The sequence below is a fragment of the Coregonus lavaretus genome (genome assembly GCF_964263955.1).
Source record: "Coregonus lavaretus genome assembly, chromosome: 17".
Lineage (NCBI taxonomy): Eukaryota > Metazoa > Chordata > Actinopteri > Salmoniformes > Salmonidae > Coregonus > Coregonus lavaretus.
In genome coordinates, this window is record NC_140004.1 from 30,535,360 (window position 1) to 30,555,058 (window position 19,699).

Here is a 19,699-nt window from a genome sequence, read left to right on the forward strand (position 1 = left end):
GGAGGGTGGTGTGGAGAGGAAGGAGGGAGGAAGGTAGGGAGGGAGGGGCAATCGAGGAGAGGAGGGAGAGAGGGAGGGACAGTCTAGTCGAGGAGAGGAGGGAGGGTGGTGTGGAGAGGAGGGAGGGAGGGGTGGTGTCGAGAGGGGGGAGAGGGGGGAGAAGGGAGGGAGGGAGGGGGAGTCAAGAGGAGAGGGACGTGAGTCCCCTGTAGCTCAGTTGGTAGAGCATGGCGCTTGCAACGCCAGGGTTGTGGGTTCGATTCCCACTGGGGGCCAGTATGAAAATTTGTTGCACTCACTAACTGTATGTCGCTCTGGATAAGAGCGTCTGCTAAATGACTAAAATGTAAATGTAAATGTGAGGGTAGAGGAGGGACTTGAGGGTAGAGGAGGAACGTGTGTGGAGGGAGGGAGGGAGGGAGGGGTGGTGTCGAGAGGGGAGGGAGGGGAGGAAGGAGGGGAGGAAGGGGGGGAGAGAGGGAGTCGAGAGGAGAGGGACGTGAGTCCCCTGTAGCTCAGTTGGTAGAGCATGGCGCTTGCAACGCCAAGGTTGTGGGTTCGATTCCCACGGGGGGCCAGTATGAAAAATGTATGCACTCACTAACTGTAAGTCGCTCTGGATAAGAGCGTCTGCTAAATGACTAAAATGTAAATGTAAATGTGAGGGTAGAGGAGGCACTTGAGGGTAGAGGAGGAACATGAGGGGAGAGGAGGAACGTGACGGGAGTCGAGGAACGTGAGGGGAGAGGAGGGACGTGAGGAGAGGGGAAGTGGCTACACATATAGTCTGAAAAACCTCTTTGGCACAGCTCTGCGAGAATACACAGGATTCATTGTTTGTGTATGTCTGCTCTAGGAATCAGTGTGTAGGTTTTGGTGTGTGTATTCTTGTGCACGCTCTGGGAAGCAGTGTGTGGGTGAGTTGTGACTGGTTAATCCATTAGCCATAAGAAGAGACTGTGCTTAACACTGTTGTATGACTGGAAGTGTCTATGGTCGTGTTTCAACAGGTATCAGATTTGTTTTCTCATTGTAGGTGTGACATCCTGAGCTCGGTAGCTGGTAGAAAACAGCCTGAGTGCAATGGAGATCACTCGCATTCTTCTTAGAATAAATTCATAATCATGTTGACTTACTATGTTTTTCCTCCGGCTTCTTCCGTACCTGATGATTAAATCTTCAATAATTATATTTTTCACTGTTCGGTCACAACAGTACATCTGTGTATAAGTATTTCATATCTTGTAAATTATGGATCTATAAGTCCTTATGCATGGTGGGTCGATCAAAGCTGGAAGTATTTGAATGTAGACAGACAAGTTTTCTTTATATAAACATTTCAAAGCCATTGCATCCCATACCAATTCAACTACAAAGCTTGATTTTCCAAATCAGAGAGGTGTCTGGGCTTTGTTTGAAAATGTTAATGACTTTGTTAAAAAACAAATCTAGCTAATGAATTCAGTTATATAATTAATGTTTTTTAAGTGGTGTATTTGAAAAGCAAAAATGTTCAGGTATGTTTCAATTATGAATTGTCTTGCATGTTTGTGTCAGATTGACAGTTTGAAATACAGTTGGGGACTGAGGAGATATTCAAATGCTGAACAATCTCAATGTCCTAGCGATAGAGAGAGGGAGAGTGACTCAGTGCCAGTGCTGTTCCCCTGAGCCTTTCCTTGTTGGTTTCTCATTAAAATTCAGTAAGACCCTTCTTATCCCCTTAGCATTACCCTCAGTGCACCCCTCTGACCCCACTTGAACCATGTGCTTCTTAACCTTTATGTAAAATATGCTTTTTAGAGGAAGCAGGCTTAATTTGAGCGTTTTATCAATGTAGCACCTGAGGATCTGTCTGGACTGGCGCAGTTCTCAGTCAGCACTATACTTACTGCTTGACATCATGGCAGTTCATGTACACTGCCACTCCCTGTTCCCTATTCCTGTTCCCCTTTGAATGACCTCACCCGTCACTCTGTTTACCTCTCCCCGTTCACTGTGCTGTGTGGAAGAGCCCAGTGCTGAGGAGAGACATGGGGAGAGATCAGTCACCTCTAGTTCTCTGAAGTCCAACGGTAGTACTGGCCATGGCCATGTGGACAGGACAGGAGCAGTTGTCCAAGCAAACATCCAATGGAATGGCCGTTAGCACTGTTTGTCCTGTCAGTCAGATTAGTGTGGCTGGCACTCAGATTTAAGGTTGTCTGAATGTGACAACACGACCCTTACTCCAGCTAGTGTCCATCTGGTCCTTTCATTAACTCTCCTCACCCTCCACCCAAGTTCTCTGAGCAAAAAAATAAATAATTAAGTAACATTTGTGTGGAATTTTCATTGTTGGACATAAGACTGTAAAAAACACCAGGAAATCAGCTCCAAGTGATTTTAATTTAAGAAATCTGTTCCCAAGTATTCCCACGCATGGTAGAGAGACACGACGTGATCGTATACAAATGTAAGCAAAGTTTGAAATTATTATGTTTTAGTCAAACATTATATCTGTTTGGGCTTCTTGCAGTGAATTTGCAGTCTACAAATGATTTGTAATTATGTTCCGGCCTCTCGACCATACACTCAAGAAAAAATCGGCCCGCGCCTGAATCTAGTTTAAGAAGATGGCTGCCGTTTTACAGCCCTCTAACCAATTGTACTATTATGTGTGTTTTTCTGCGTTATTTGTAATTTATTTTGTACATAATGTTTCTGCCATCGTCTCTTATAACCAAAAAGAGCTTCTGGATATCAGGACAGCGATTACTCACCTCGTATTGGACGAAGATTTTTTCTTCAACGAGGCGGCCGCGAAGGATATCATACAGACACCCGACAAGGCCCAAATCCCCGTCATTCGCGTGAGGAAGAGACGGAGATATCGTGGACGTAGATCGGGGTGCCTTGTAAGGATCCGACGGCGAGCGAGTAAACTGCCTCTTCCATCAATCCTATTAGCCAACGTTTAATCATTTGAAAATAAATTGGATGACTTAAGATTACGGTTATCCTACCAACGGGACATTAAAAACTGTAATATCTTATGTTTCACCGAGTCGTGGCTGAACGACGACATGGATTTCATACAGCTAGCGGGCTATACGCTACATCGGCAGGATAGAACGGCTGACTCCGGTAAGACAAGGGGTGGCGGTCTGTGTATATTTGTAAACAACAGCTGGTGCACAAAATCAAATACTAAGGAAGTCTCGAGGTTTTGCTCGCCTGAGGTAAAGTATCTTATGATAAGCTGTAGACCACACTATTTACCAAGAGAGTTTTCATCTATATTTTTCATAGCTGTCTATTTACCACCACAAACCAATGCTGGCATTAAGATTGCACTGAATGAGTTGTACAAGGCCATAAATCAACAGGAAAACGCTCATCCAGATGCAGCGCTCCTAGTGGCCGGGGACTTTAATGCAGGGAAACTTAAATCCGTTCTACCTAATTTCTACCAGCATGTTAAATGTGCAACCAGAGGAAAAAAAACTCTAGACCACCTTTACTCCACACACAGAGACGCATACAAAGCTCTCCCTTGCCCTCCATTTGGCAAATCTGACCATAACTCTATCCTCCTGATTCCTGCTTATAAGCAAAAACTAAAGCAGGAAGCACCAGTGACTCGGTTAATAAAAAAGTGGTCAGATGACGCAGATGCTAAGCTACAGGACTGTTTTGCTAGCACAGACTGGAACATGTTCCGGGATTCTTCAGACAGCATTGAGGAGTACACCACATCAGTCACTGGCTTCATCAATAAGTGCATTGATGATGTCGTCCCCACAGTGACCGTACGTACATACCCCAACCAGAAGCCATGGATTACAGGAAACATCCGCACTGAGCTAAAGGGTAGAGCTGCCGCTTTCAAGGAACGGGACTCTAACCCGGACGCTTATAAGAAATCCCGCTATGACCTCCAACGAACCATCAAACAGGCAAAGAGTCAATACAGGACTAAGATTGAATCGTACTACACTGGCTCTGACGCTCGTCGGATGTGGCAGGTCTTGAAAACTATTACAGACTACAAAGGGAAGCACAGCCGCGAGCTGCCCAGTGACACAAGCCTACCAGACGAGCTAAACCACTTCTATGCTCGCTTCGAGGCAAGCAACACTGAAGCATGCATGAGAGCACCAGCTGTTCCGGATGACTATGTGATCACGCTCTCCGTAGCCGATGTGAGTAAGACTTTTAAGCAGGTCAACATTCACAAGGCCGCAGGGCCAGACGGATTACCAGGACGTGTACTCCGAGCATGTGCTGACCAACTGGCAAGTGTCTTCACTGACATTTTCAACATGTCCCTGACTGAGTCTGTAATACCAACATGTTTCAAGCAGACCACCATAGTCCCCGTGCCCAAGGACTCTAAGATAACCTGCCTAAATGACTATCGACCCGTAGCACTGACGTCTGTAGCCATGAAGTGCTTTGAAAGGCTGGTCATGGCTCACATCAACAGCATTATCCCAGAAACCCTAGACCCACTCCAATTTGCATACCGCCCCAACAGATCCACAGATGATGCAATCTCTATTGCACTCCACACTGCCCTTTCCCACCTGGACAAGAGGAACACCTACGTGAGAATGCTATTCATTGATTACAGCTCAGCATTCAACACCATAGTGCCCTCTAAGCTCATCACTAAGCTAAGGATCCTGGGACTAAACACCTCCCTCTGCAACTGGATCCTGGACTTCCTGACGGGCCGCCCCCAGGTGGTAAGGGTAGGTAACAACACATCTGCCACACTGATCCTCAACACGGGGGCCCCTCAGGGGTGCGTGCTCAGTCCCCTCCTGTACTCTCTGTTCACCCATGACTGCATGGCCAGGCACGACTCCAACACCATCATTAAGTTTGCCGACGACACAACAGTGGTAGGCCTGATCACCGACAACGATGAGACAGCCTATAGGGAGGAGGTCAGAGACCTGGCCGTGTGGTGCCAGGACAACAACCTCTCCCTCAACTTGACCAAGACAAAGGAGATGATTGTGGACTACAGGAAAAAAAGAGGACTGAGCACGCCCCCATTCTCATCGACGGGGCTGTAGTGGAACAGGTTGAGAGCTTCAAGTTCCTTGGTGTCCACATCACCAACGAACTATCATGGTCCAAACACACCAAGACAGTCGTGAAGAGGGCACGACAAAGCCTATTCCCCCTCAGGAGACTGAAAAGATTTGGCATGGGTCCTCAGATCCTCAAAAAATTATACAGCTGCACCATCGAGAGCATCCTGACTGGTTGCATCACCGCCTGGTATGGCAACTGCTTGGCCTCCGACCGCAAGGCACTACAGAGGGTAGTGCGTACGGCCCAGTACATCACTGGGGCCAAGCTTCCTGCCATCCAGGACCTCTATACCAGGCGGTGTCAGAGGAAGGCCCTCAAAATTGTCAAAGACTCCAGCCACCCTAGTCATAGACTGTTCTCTCTGCTACCGCACGGCAAGCGGTACCGGAGTGCCAAGTCTAGGTCCAAAAGACTTCTCAACAGCTTCTACCCCCAAGCCATAAGACTCCTGAACAGCTAATCATGGCTACCCGGACTATTTGCACTGCCCCCCCACCCCATCCTTTTTACGCTGCTGCTACTCTGTTAATTATTTATGCATAGTCACTTTAACTCTACCCACATGTACATATTACCTCAACTACCTCAACTAGCCGGTGCCCCCGCACATTGACTCTGCAACGGTACCCCCCTGTATATATAGCCTCCCTACTGTCACTTTATTTTACTTCTGCTCTTTTTTTTTTTTCTCAACACTTTTTTTGTTGTTGTTTTATTTTTCATTTTTTTGTTAAAAATAAATGCACTGTTGGTTAAGGGCTGTAAGTAAGCATTTCACTGTAATGTCTGCACCTGTTGTATTCGGCGCATGTGACCAATACAATTTGATTTGATTTGATCCCTGCCCTAGAGGCACCAAATAATCAAATGATCACCCATTAAAGAATCACATTTCTACATTCAAACACAGGTCATGTATATGCCCTGTTCTGTGTGAGCCAAAGGTTTTATTACGCTATCATTCACCCTCCTATACTCCTTTGATCTATTCTAGGAAAATTGTTTTAATACAACCATGTGATGTTTCTACTAAAGCTAACAGACACCACTGTGCCTTTATAATGAGTCAGTCTATGAGGTGATTTGGAGCCCTTTTCTAAGGTGCCAGTCTTCTTCGCTAACCTATCCCCCAGGACCTTTTAGAAGGAAAGTTTTACTCTGTGTTTGCTTGAGCTGTATCTGAATATCCGTGTTCTGAATATCCCCCACTGTAAAATGACAGCTAAAATGCTGTTGCATAAAGGATCCTGCAGTGTGTGTGTGTGTGTGCACGTGTGTATTCGGGTGTGCGGCATCAGTGAATGACCACCACTACCACTGCTGCCAGTTCACCTTTACAGGCCTCCCAGGAATGGTAAATGTCATCACATTTTAAACAAGGCTGGCTTTTTGCTTTTTCGCAGCAAATTACTTTCTATATATGCACTTTTTACTGCAGCTCCCCTTTCATTCATTACTATTTCATTTGACATCAGGGGAGCTACAAAACCAGGAATGAAATGATTTGGCATAGCCAGATAAAAATAGGAATCCTTGTTTCCCTCTCTCTGTCGTTCATTGGGAGCATTATCTTATCAGCAGACGACAGTAGGATTAAGGCCTGCTGGCAGATGTGCTATCGGAGCGAGGGACCGCCTGGTGTTGTTGGCCTCTGGTGTGTGTCCCTGTTCACGCTCTGGGTGAGAGGGAGGGAGAGATACTGAGAGAGGGGAAAGACTGAGAGACTGAGGGTGATAATTAAAAAGAGAGGGAGAGATGACAGGTGTTCAGCTGGAGGTCCTGTCCTCTCACAGCCAGTATCGGTCTGTCCTCTTCCTCTAAGCGTAGCAGGACAGCAGATTCAACAGGGTTTCCTGTCATATACAATAGTCTCCATGCACCGCTAGCCTCGCTCACAGCCCTAATAGTGCTCTTTTATTGTCCTGCTCAGACTGTCAGTGACTCACCACACTGCCACTGTGTGTATCCACAATGTATTATCTGTGTGTGTGTGTGTGGAGCCATGGCTAAGAGGAAGCCCATAGAGAGGGTAAAGGTCACCAGTCTAGTCTCAGATCTACTGGGACTAAGACTTGGTTGACATTTCACTGTATTGAATGAGATGTCTTTTTTAAAGGTCCGTCTCTTTTAAGGCTTGAGCGTCATTGTCTCTTAGGTGTATGTCTATTACCTACAAGTATATAAAATCCCATATCTTTGATAGAAATATCATCTTTGGTGACTGAGACGGGTCAAAGGTCAACTGGGTTGTTGGAAAGAATTAGTGTGAAATGTGAAAAGACATGGGAGAAGTGCCTTACTGGGTTTAGCAGCCAGGCAACAGATCAAACCATGTTTTAGAATAATTTATCTTGGCATATCAGTTGTATAATTAACTACTTAAAGTTTCAAGTTTTAATGTCACGTGCACAAGTACAGTGAAATGCCTATCTTGCAAGCTCTAAACCCAACAATACAGTAATCAAAGCAAAGTTGGCCATCCAGAACGGCACAATTTGTTATTTTTATCATGTTATTATATTTCTAGTACAGAAGGTACATTCATTTAGCCAATACGCTGGACCTATTATATCTGATGAAGCAAGCAACCTAAAAAACATATCTTGTTTTGTCTTGCAGGTATAGCAGCATAGTTGTAGTGGCCCGCTGATAAATGTTCACCTGCGCTGACATTTTTATGGGTCTTTCTCTTCAGCCAAAGGTGAGTTCATCCCCATTTCCTAGTTGCCCTGATGTAGGCCTAACCAATATATTTATATCATAGGCTGTAGTGTCTGGTCTGATTGCACAGCTGTTCTATGGATGCGTCCCAAATGGTACCCTATTCCCTATATAGTGCACTACTTATGACAGCCCTGGTCAAAAGTAGTGCACTACATGGGATTAGGATGCTATTTGAGATGCAGCCATGTCTTTGGGTTTAGCGTGCCCTCTCATATTCCCTTTCCCAATATATCAGATGGAAAAACAGACGGGTCTTCTTATACTCTACTGATCTATTAATATAGCTAAGTGAAGTGTTATAAAAAGTACAGTGTCGATATCATATCCTGATTTAATGAATGCTGTTTTCTAAACATGGATTAACATATAGGATAGGTCAGAGTGGAACGGCTTAAACCATTTCCCTCCCAGAATTAGATTAGCTAAAGTGAAGCACCGGTGGGCCAAGATGCATGGGTCTGTGTAAGTTCATACTCTGAAAATCAATAGATATCTAAGATGAATCCACTTTGAACATTAATTTATAATGATTAAAAAGTTTTAACCTTACATTCTGAAATAGAATAGGATTGATCAAGCTCCCCTGAATAGCCTTCAACATTTTCAAGCCTGGGTTAAGTGCACCTATTCACTATTGAATGTAATGTGGAACAAGCCTTTTCACTCTATCAGGCACCAATGAGCCTGTGCTCATCTGTTAAACACTCATGAGTAAAAACTGTAAAACCATCTAATGTAGGCCGAGGCTAACAGCAATCATTGGCCCAGTAGCAATCAGGACTCTTGTCACATCCTTTATCTTGATGTGATATCTCTGATCTGAATGAAAGTAGTTCTGTTGCCACCTGACTAACATTTTGTGGCCTTGATGTTGGTTGCCTAGGAGCTCTGCGCTAAACTTGAACCTATTTAGTGCAGGGTGCTATACTGTGATGCCAGACGGTTAGCCTATTTCTCGCTCTCGCTCTTTCACAGCCGAGTCTCTCTAGCCGTTGATTTACCATTACACTGGGTCTAGATGTTCTCAAGTAATTAAATCGAAATCGAAATTGAATCTTGATTCTGGCTGCTCAAACTGGTCATTTGGGGCTTTTTGGCATGGGAGAGGCTATTAGGACACTGCTGACCTTCAAAACAACTAACCAAAATCTAAAACTGACCCTTACCTTGACCCTAACCGTAACCTAATTTTAACCAATTCTGAAATGAAATATCGGTTTGCAGGTCAGGAGTGTCCGTATATCCTTTCCAGCTGGCATGGACTGAATGACAAAAGTGTGTGTGAAAGGTAACCAGAGAGGACACAGCTGACTTGGTTTATTCTGACATATCCTTTTGTCAAGCTAGAAAGGGAATAGCTGACTAGTTGTGGCTGGATCGAACACACCATACTGATGGAGGGAGGTAGTCCATCACAAGAACAGAATATGAGTATCTCTCCCAGGAGTTATGGCCTGGCTCTAGATGGGCAGATCAGCATCGGGCCTTGTGGCTCGCTTGGTGCAGGAGGAGAGAGATGTAAAGACTGTTCTGCTCTGCAAGAGATTTAAAAGTTCTCCTCTCTCCGCCGCCTTGACAAAATTCACACAAATGACAAGACGGCTGGAGTCTGACATCTTGTTATTGAGAACATTGGGCCTCGATCCGAGATACGGTCTGCATCCCAAATGATATCCTATTCCCAATCGGAGTATCTCTACTATATTATAGTGCACTACTTTTGATGGCCCTGGTCAAAAGTAGTGCACTACTTGGGAATAGGGTGCTATATGAGATGCAGCCCATGTCTTTGGGTTTAGCGTGCCCTCTCATATTCCTTTTCCAATTATATCAGATGGAAAAACAGACTGGTTTTCTTATACTGTACTGATCTATAAATATAGCTAAGTGAAGTGGAAAGAGGAACAATTGGTTCACTCTGATTTCCACCAGACACTGGGAGACAAATTCACCTTTCAGCAGGACAATTCCATAAAACACAAGGCCAAATATACGTTGGAGTTGCTTACCAAGACGACATGGAATGTTCCTGAGTGGCCTAGTTACAGTTTTGAATTAAATCAGCTTGAAAATCTATGGTAAGACTTGAAAATTCAGTGTAGCAATGATCAACAACTAACTTGACAGAGCTTGAAGAATAAAAAAATATATATTGGGCAAATATTGTACAATCCAGGTGTGCAAAGCTCTTAGAGACTTACCCAGAAAGACTCACATCTGTGATTCTAACATGTATTGATTCAGGGGGTTGAATTCTTATCTAATCAAGATATATTAGTTATTTTCCCTCATTAATACAATGTTAAAAAAAAAAGGTCTTCCACTTTGACAGAGTATTTTGTATAGATCGTTGACAAAAAATGACAAATCATTTTTAATCCCACTTTGTAACACAACAAAATGTGGAAAAAGTCAAGGGGTGTGAATACTTTCTGAAGGCACTCTACAGTTGAAGTCGGAAGTTTACATACACCTTAGCCAAATACATTTAAACTCTGTCTTTCACAATTCCTGACATTTAATCCTAGTAAAAATTCCCTGTCTTAGGTCAGTTAGGATCATCACTTTATTTTAAGAATGTGAAATGTCAGAATAATAGTAGAGAGAATGATTTGTTTCAGCTTTTATTTCTTTCATCACATTCCCAGTGGGTCAGAAGTTTACATACACTCAATTAGTATTTGGTAGCATTGCCTTTAAATTGTTTAACTTGGGTCAAACGTTTCGGGTAGCCTTCCACAAGCTTCCCACAATAAGTTGGGTGAATTTTGGTCCATTCCTCCTGACAGAGCTGGTGTAACTGAGTCAGGTTTGTAGGCCTCCTTGCTCGCACACGCTTTTTCAGTTCTGCCCACAAATGTTCCATAGGATTGAGGTCAGGGCTTTGTGATGGCCACGCCAATACCTTGACTTTGTTGTCTTTAAGCCATTTTGCCACAACTTTGGAAGTATGCTTGGGGTCATTGTCCATTTGGAAGACCCATTTGCGACCAAGCTTTAACTTCCTGACTGATGTCTTGAGATGTTGCTTCAATATATCCACATAATTTTCCTTCCTCATGATGCCATCTATTTTGTGAATTGCACCAGTCCCTCCTGCAGCAAAGCACCCACACAGCATGCTGCTGCCACCCCCGTGCTTCACAGTTGGGATGGTGTTCTTCGGCTTGCAAGCCTTCCCGTTTTTCCTCCAAACATAACGATGGTCATTATGGCCAAACAGTTCTATTGTTGTTTCATCAGACCAGAAGACATTTCTCCAAAAACTACGATCTTTGTCCCCATGTGCAGTTGCAAACCGTAGTCTGGCTTTTTTATGGCGGTTTTGGAGCAGTGGCTTCTTCCTTGCTGAGCGGCCTTTCAGGTTATGTCGATATAGGACTCGTTTTACTGTGGATATAGATGCTTTTGTACCTGTTTCCTCCAGCATCTTCACAAGGTCCTTTGCTGTTGTTCTGGGATTGATTTGCACTTTTTGCACCAAAGTACGTTCATCTCTAGGAGACAGAACGCATCTCCTTCCTGAGCGGTATGACGGCTGTGTGGTCCCATGGTGTTTATACTTACATTTTACATTTTACATTTTAGTCATTTAGCAGACGCTCTTATCCAGAGCGACTTACAGGAGCAATTAGGGTTAAGTGCCTTGCTCAAGGGCACATCGACAGAGGCTCGGGGATTAGAACCAGCGACCTTTCGGTTACTGGCACTACGCTCTTAACCACTAAGCTACCTGCCGCCCCATACTACTATGTTTGCATACTATTGTTTGTACAGATGAATGTGGTACCTTCAGGCATTTGGATCCCAAGGATGAACCAGACTTGTGGAGGTCTACCATTTATTTTTTGAGGTCTTGGCTGATTTCTTTTGATTTTCCCATGATGTCAAGCAAAGAGGCACTGAGTTTGAAGGTAGGCCTTGAAATACATCCACAGGTACACCTCCAATTGACTCAAATGATGTCAATTAGCCTATCAGAAGCTTCTAAAGCCATGACATCATTTTCTGGAATTTTCCAAGCTGTTTAAAGGCACAGTCAACTTAGTGTATGTAAACTTCTGACCCACTGGAATTGTGATACAGTGAATTATAAGTGAAATAATCTGTCTGTAAACAATTGTTGTAAAAATTACTTGTGTCATGCACAAAGTAGATGTCCTAACCAACTTGCCGAAACTATAGTTTGTTAACAAGAAACTTGTGGAGTGGTTGAAAAACAAGTTTTAATGACTCCAACCTAAGTGTATGTAAACTTCCGACTTCAACTGTATCTAAGATGAATCCACTTTGAATGGTAATTTAAAAATATTAAAATGTTTAACCTTACATTCTGAAATAAAATAGGATTGATCAAGCTCCCCTGTATAGCCTTCCAACATTTTCATCCCTGGGTTAAGTGCACCTATTCACTATTGAATGTAATGTGGAACAAGCCTTTTTACTTGATCAGGCACCGATGAGTCTGTGCTCATCTGTTAAACACTCATGAGTAAAAACTGTAAAACCATCTAATGTAGGCCGAGGCTAATAGCAATTATCACTGGCCCAGTAGCAATCAGGACTCTTGTCACATCCTTTATCTTCAGCGAATGGTGGGGGTTCTGGTTAAAAGTTTAGTAATATAAATCAATTACGCTATAAATAATTTATCCTTCATTATTGTCTGTGATAGTTAGATTTTAGTTGTTGTTGTGGGCTTTCTTCTATTCCTCAGTGGTGATGTCTCTGATCTGAATGGAAGTAGTACAGTTCTGTTGCCACCTGACTAACATGTTGCAGCCACAAAGTTGTTTTCCTAGGAGCTCTGCGCTAAACTTGAACCTATTTAGTGCAGGGTGCTATACTGTGATGCCAGACGGTTAGCCTATTTCTCGCTCTCGCTCTTTCACAGCCGAGTCTCTATAGCTGTTGATTTACCATTACACTGGGTCTAGATGTTCTCAAGTAATTAAAGTGAATCTTGAGTCTGGCTGCTCAAACTGGTCATTTGGGGCTTTTTGGCATGGGAGAGGCTATTAGGACACTGCTGACCTTCAAAACAACTAACCAAAATCTAAAACTGACCCTTACCTTGACCCTAACCGTAACCTAATTTTAACCAATTCTGAAATGAAATATCGGTTTGCAGGTCAGGAGTGTCCATATAGCCTTTTCCAGCTGGCATGGACTGAATGGCAAAGTGTGTGTGAAAGGTAACCAGAGAGGAGACAGCTGACTTTGTTTATTCTGACATATCCTTTTGTCAAGCTAGAAAGGGAATAGCTGACTAGTTGTGGCTGGATCGAACACACCATACTGATGGAGGGAGGTAGTCCATCACAAGAACAGAAAATGAGTATCTCTCCCAGGAGTTATGGCCTGGCTCTAGATGGGCAGATCAGCATCGGGCCTTGTGGCTCGCTTGGTGCAGGAGGAGAGAAATGTAAAGACTGTTCTGCTCTGCAAGAGATTTAAAAGTTCTCCTCTCTCTGCCTTCACAAATGACAAGACGGCTGGACTCTGACATCTTGTTAGTGATAGCATTAGGCCTCGATCGGAGATACATTCTGTGTCCCAAATGACATCCTGTTCCCTATCGGAGTATCTCTACTATATTATAGTGCACTAGTTTTGATGGCCCTGGTCAAAAGTAGCACACTACATGGGAATAGGATGCCATTTGAGACACACACTGTAAACCCCACCTGCAGTTTGTAGCTAGTTTCCTCTATGCTTCTCTATTCACCTCAAGCTGCTACTGTAGACTCAGAGAGAGGAAGAGAAAGCAGGAAAAATACCATATCTGTTGGTGGTGGAGTTTATATACTGAACAAAAATATAAACACAACATACACCAATTTCAAAGATTCTACTGAGTTACAGTTCATATAACAAAATCAGTCAATTCAAATAAATGAATTAGGCCCTAATCTATGGATTTCACGTGACTGGGCAGGGGTGCAGCCATGGGTGGGCCTGGGAGGGCATAGGCCCACCCATTGGGGAGCCAGGTCCAGCCAATCAGAATTCGTTTTCCCCCACAAAAGGGCTTTATTAGAGACATAAATACTCCTCAGCTACATGTGGTCTGCGGTTGTGAGGCCGGTTAGACGTACTGCCAAATTCTCTTAAAATGATGCTGGGAGTCGTCTTATGGTAGAGAAATTAACATGAAATACTCTAGCAACAGCTCTGTTTGACATTCCTGCAGTCAGCGTGCCAATTGCACGCTCCCTCAAAACTTGAGACATCTGTGGCATTGTGTTGTGTGACAAAACTGCACATTTTAGAGTGGCCTTTTATTGTCCCCAGCACAAGGTGCACCTGTGTAAGGATCATGCTTCTTGATATGCCACACCTGTCAGGTGGATGGATTATCTTGGCAAAGGAGAAATGCTCACTGACAGGGATGTAAACAAATTTGTGCACAAAATTTGAGAGAAATAAGCTTTTTGCGTGTTTGGAACATTTCTGGGATCTTTTATTTCAGGTCATGAAACATGGGACCAACACTTCACATGTTGCGTTTATATTTTTGTTCAGTATATATTTCATCCCTTCCTCCTCCTGCCACCGTACAGTGCATTGCGACCTCTGCTAATCTCAGTTCACTCCAAACACAAACATTGTTATTCTACTATTTGAGCTGCACATTTTCATGCCTGCGCTGCCGCTGACCCCTCAAAATGGATTATTTTTCCAGGCTGCTGGGAGGTGTGAACAGTCATTTGTGGTGAGGTAGTTTTCAACAGATTGACTTTGAGGCAGGGTCAAGGCATCGCCGCTTTGTCAAGTCAATGGTTCCTGGAGAAACACTGCACTGTCTGCACTGCAACTCAACCTGGAGCACTGGGTGACCTTTCTATACACAATACACTTGTTACCTAGCGCTGCCTTTTTATTTATGGAAGCAGCTGTTAGTCATTGTGAGAGACCTTGTTAAGAAGGGTTATTTCTTTATATGATATGTGGCTCCAGGCAGATATACATAATGTAATCTTACAGGCAGATTTTCTTTCCTTTTAAATGATATCCAATATATGCGGGTGACCCTTTTAAGTAGTGCTATGCTTGCTGTTTAAAATACATACATCTGCCACAGCTTACAGATACTGTTTTAAATCTCAACCTGAAGATAAGCTTAGGATTTGAGAGTTAGCAATAGGCCCTATGCTAATGTTTAAGGGAGTTTTAACTGGTGTAGATGAGGGTTGGATTTGAGGGTCTGCAGTGCATTTGTTTTAACTTCTAGGCCTAACCTTTATGAATACATGTAAGGTTAGGAGTGTTAACAGTACTGGTGTAGACAGTGGCGATTTTAGCATTTCAATCTTGGTGGGGCAAACTCAAAACATTTTTCTTAGATGCAGAGGTAGTCACCTGGAATGCATTTCAAATAACAGGTGTGCCTTCTTAAAAGTTAATTTGTTGAATTTCTTTCCTTCTTAATGTGTTTGAGCCAATCCGTTATGTTGTGACAAGGTAGGGTTGGTATACAGAAGATAGCCCTTTTTGGTAAAATACCAAGTCCATATTATGGCAAGAACAGCTCAAATTGGTAGTCTGCTTGTTGCAGGAGGCCAGTGGGCGGAGCTGGGCAGAGTTGGGAGGATCATCAGCTGATGTGGCGCACCTCTCTCTTCCCTGTCTGGCAGGCTGGCTTCCTCCACCTTTTGGTTGTTGGTCTGTTTTCACCATACAACATTCTCTGTCTTCCCTGTCTGGCAGGCTGGCTTCCTCCACCTTTTGGTTGTTGGTCTGTTTTCACCATACAACATTCTCTGTCTTCCCTGACTGGCAGGCTGGCTTCCTCCACCTTTTGGTTGTTGGTCTGTTTTCACCATACAACATTCTCTGTCTGGCAGGCTGGCTTCCTCCACCTTTTGGTTGTTGGTCTGTTTTCACCATACAACATTCTCTGTCTTCCCTGACTGGCAGGCTGGCTTCCTCCACCTTTTGGTTGTTGGTCTGTTTTCACCATACAACATTCTCTGTCTTCCCTGTCTGGCAGGCTGGCTTCCTCCACCTTTTGGTTGTTGGTCTGTTTTCACCATACAACATTCTCTGTCTTCCCTGTCTGGCAGGCTGGCTTCCTCCACCTTTTGGTTGTTGGTCTGTTTTCACCATACAACATTCTCTGTCTTCCCTGACTGGCAGGCTGGCTTCCTCCACCTTTTGGTTGTTGGTCTGTTTTCACCATACAACATTCTCTGTCTTCCCTGACTGGCCGGCTGGCTTCCTCCACCTTTTGGTTGTTGGTCTGTTTTCACCATACAACATTCTCTGTCTTCCCTGTCTGGCAGGCTGGCTTCCTCCACCTTTTGGTTGTTGGTCTGTTTTCACCATACAACATTCTCTGTCTTCCCTGTCTGGCAGGCTGGCTTCCTCCACCTTTTGGTTGTTGGTCTGTTTTCACCATACAACACCCTCTCCACTCATCCACACACTGCAGACACTACTGATCCTACAAACGTCCACAGCTTGTTACATTTTTGTATTTATTATTATTTAGTTTAATAAATGTATTCCTTTTTACATTTAAGTAATGCGTGGTCTCCCTTTGTTACGAACTATGAGCCAGGTTGTAAATTTAGAGAACTGAATTTGAAAACTGAATCTGAATGGATAAGAGCGTCTGCTAAATGACTAAAATGTAAAATGTAATGCATCTGAGAAGTTAAATATGAAACTTTGATAAACTTGAAATTATAGTTTGTAAACGATACAGACAATGAATGCAATATTTACCATACTGAAACTGATTATATAAATATTTAATTTGAATATTCAATTAAAATGAAATGAAATGTTCAGACTGAATGCAATACAGTTTCAAATCATGAAATACAAGTAAATAAATAAATTAAATAAAACAATTTTTAAAAAAAAGAACAGCTCAAATAAGCAAAGAGAAACGACAGTCCATCAGTACTTTAAGACATGAAGGTCAGTCAATACAGAAAATCTCAAGAACTTTGAAAGTTTCTTCAAGTGCAGTCGCAAAAAACATCAAGCGCTATGATGAAACTGGCTCTCATGAGGACCGCCACAGGAATGGAAGGTCCAGAGTTACCTCTGCTGCAGAGGATAAGTTCATTAGAGTTACCAGCCTCAGAAATTGCAGCCCAAATAAATGCTTCACAGAGTTCAAGTAACAGACACATCTTAACATCAACTGTTCAGAGGAGACTGTGTGAATCAGGCCTTCATGGTCGAATTGCTGCAAAGAAACCACTACTAAAGGACACCAATAATAAGAAGACTTGCTTGGGCCAAGAAACACAAGCAATGGACATTAGACCGGTGGACATTTGTCCTTTGGTCTGGAGTCCAAATTTGAGATTTTTGGTTCCAACCGCCGTGTCTTTGTGAGACGCGGTGTGGGTGAACGGATGATATACGCATGTGTATTTCCCACCGTAAAGCATGGAGGAGGAGGTGTTATGGTGTGGGGGTGCTTTGCTGGTGACTCCACAAATGTATTGTTAACAAACTATAGTTTTGTCAAGTCGGTTAGGACATCTACTTTGTGCATGACACAAGTAATTTTTCCAACAATTGTTTACAGACAGATTATTTCACTTATAAATAACTGTATCACAATTCCAGTGGGTCAGAAGTTTACATACACTAAGTTGACTGTGCCTTTAAACAGCTTGGAAAATTCCAGAAAAATCATTTGAGTCAATTGGAGGTGTACCTGTGGATGTATTTCAAGGCATACCTTCAAACTCAGTGCCACTTTGCTTGACATCATGGGAAAATCCAAAGAAATCAGCCAAGACCTCAGACAAGAAATTGTACACCTCCACAAGTCTGGTTCATCCTTGGGAGCAATTTCCAAATGCCTGAAGGTACCACGTACAAACAATAGTACGCAAGTATAAACACCATGGGACCACGCAGCCGTCATACTGCTCAGGAAGGAGACACGTTCTGTCTCCTAGAGATGAACGTATTTTGGTGCGAAAAGTGCAAATAAATCCCAGAACAGCAGCAAAGGACCTTGTGAAGATGCTGGAGGAAACAGGTACAAAAGTATCTATATCCACAGTAAAACGAGTCCTATATCAACATAACCAGAAAGGCCGCCCAGCAAGGAAGAAGCCACTGCTCCAAAACCGCCATAAAAAAGCCAGAGTACGGTTTGCAACTGCACATGGGGACAAAGATCGTAGTTTTTGGAGAAATGTCCTCTGGTCTGATGAAACAACAATAGAACTGTTTGGCCATAATGACCATTGTTATGTTTGGAGGAAAAAGGGGATGGCTTGCAAGCCGAAGAACACCATCCCAACTGTGAAGCACTGGGGTGGCAGTATCATGCTGTGGGGGTGCTTTGCTGCAGGGGGGACTGGTGCACTTCCCAAAATAGATGGCATCATGAGGAAGGAAAATTATGTGGATATATTGAAGCAACATCTCAAGACATCAGTCAGGAAGTTAAAGCTTGGTCGCAAATGGGTCTTCCAAATGACATTGACCCCAAGCATGCTTCCAAAGTTGTGGCAAAATGGCTTAAGGAGAACAAAGTCAAGGTATTGGAGTGGCCATCACAAAGCCCTGACCTCAATCCTATAGAATATTTGTGGGCAGAACTGAAAAAGCGTGTGCGATCAAGGAGGCCTACAAACCTGACTCAGTTACATCAGCTCTGTCGGGCCAAAATTCACCCAACGTATTGTGGGAAGCTTGTGGAAGGCTACCTGAAACATTTGACCCAAGTTAACCAATTTAAAGGCAATGCTACCAAATACTAATTGAGTGTATGTAAACTTCTGACCCACTGGGAATGTGATGAAAGAAATAAAAGCTGAATTAATTCATTCTATCTACAATTATTCTGACATTTCACATTCTTAAAATAAAGTGATGATCCTAACTGACCTAAGACAGGGAATTTTTACAAGGATTAAATGTCAGGAATTGTGAAAAACTGAGTTTTAATGTATTTGGCTAAGGTGTATGTAAACTTCCGACTTCAACTGTACATACTATATACATTTTATGGACACAGTCAATTTTACAATAGTTCTATTTTGTTTGTTTTTACTCCTGAACTTCCTCTACTCTCAACCTCTCCGATCATTTTCATGATGTCCATCCGGTTTGCTTCTATATGCCATGTCTTTCAAACTGTGCTCTTTCACAAAAGTTCTTAACCTATATACGTATTTTGGACACAGTATGTTTTACATTAGTTATCTTGTTGTTATTAGTCCCAACCTTCAGCTCCATTCAACCCCTCCCATCTATATCTTAACACCATCCATATAGGATTTCTATTTGCTTTATATTTTTCAGCTGTACTGTGATGTTTCACAAAAGTAACACTTTTTAACATTAATGAGTAAGCATTAATATTAAACTATTTCTAAACTATTAGCAAATTAGTGTTTCATCATGGACAGCGAGTGAGATGAGCTTATTTTTACGACTCCACTTGGCACCCTGTTTGGAGACCTGTGCCTTTATTCCAGTTGATGATTAGGTCTATTAACGTAGTTACCAAAGTGTCTGTGTGAATCCGGATGCTTTCAGTTCCACTTAGTAGAGCCAGACACTTGTAACATTTAATTTCCCACAACAACCTACACAGAGAGATGCTCTTAGTGAGTGAAAAGAGATGAGACATCTGCAGCATTACCAGTGTTCCTTAGTGAAGGCACAAAGTAGACTGGATATAGAGCCAGACTAGAACAGGTATTATTGTATAGAACCAACTGATTTAAATGTTGACTACTCTGCCACGCATGCTCTCCATTCAGTCTCCCTTCTCCTGTTGAATTCATTATAGATACAGGGTTTGGAAAGCACATTAGGCCTATAGCAGTAACAGCAGTCACAGTAGCCAAACACGAACACAAACACCACAATGTACTTCAAATCAACAGAGTTGAGCGGA

General features: G+C 43.1%; 1 protein-coding gene across 2 annotated transcripts in view; it reads left to right on the forward strand.

Moving 5' to 3' along the window:
* The first annotated feature begins 802 nt into the window (after positions 1 to 802).
* The window catches only part of LOC311144835 (splicing regulator ARVCF-like), a 259,175-nt gene continuing 240,278 nt past the window's right edge, over positions 803 to 19,699 (forward strand). The window contains exons 1-2 of one of the 2 annotated variants that reach the window (XM_084180990.1): positions 803 to 917; positions 7,708 to 7,789. The gene's annotated coding sequence lies outside the window, so the exon portion shown is untranslated. The remainder of the gene's footprint in view (positions 918 to 7,707; positions 7,790 to 19,699) is intronic. The other variant, XM_084180991.1, reaches the window with a different exon arrangement.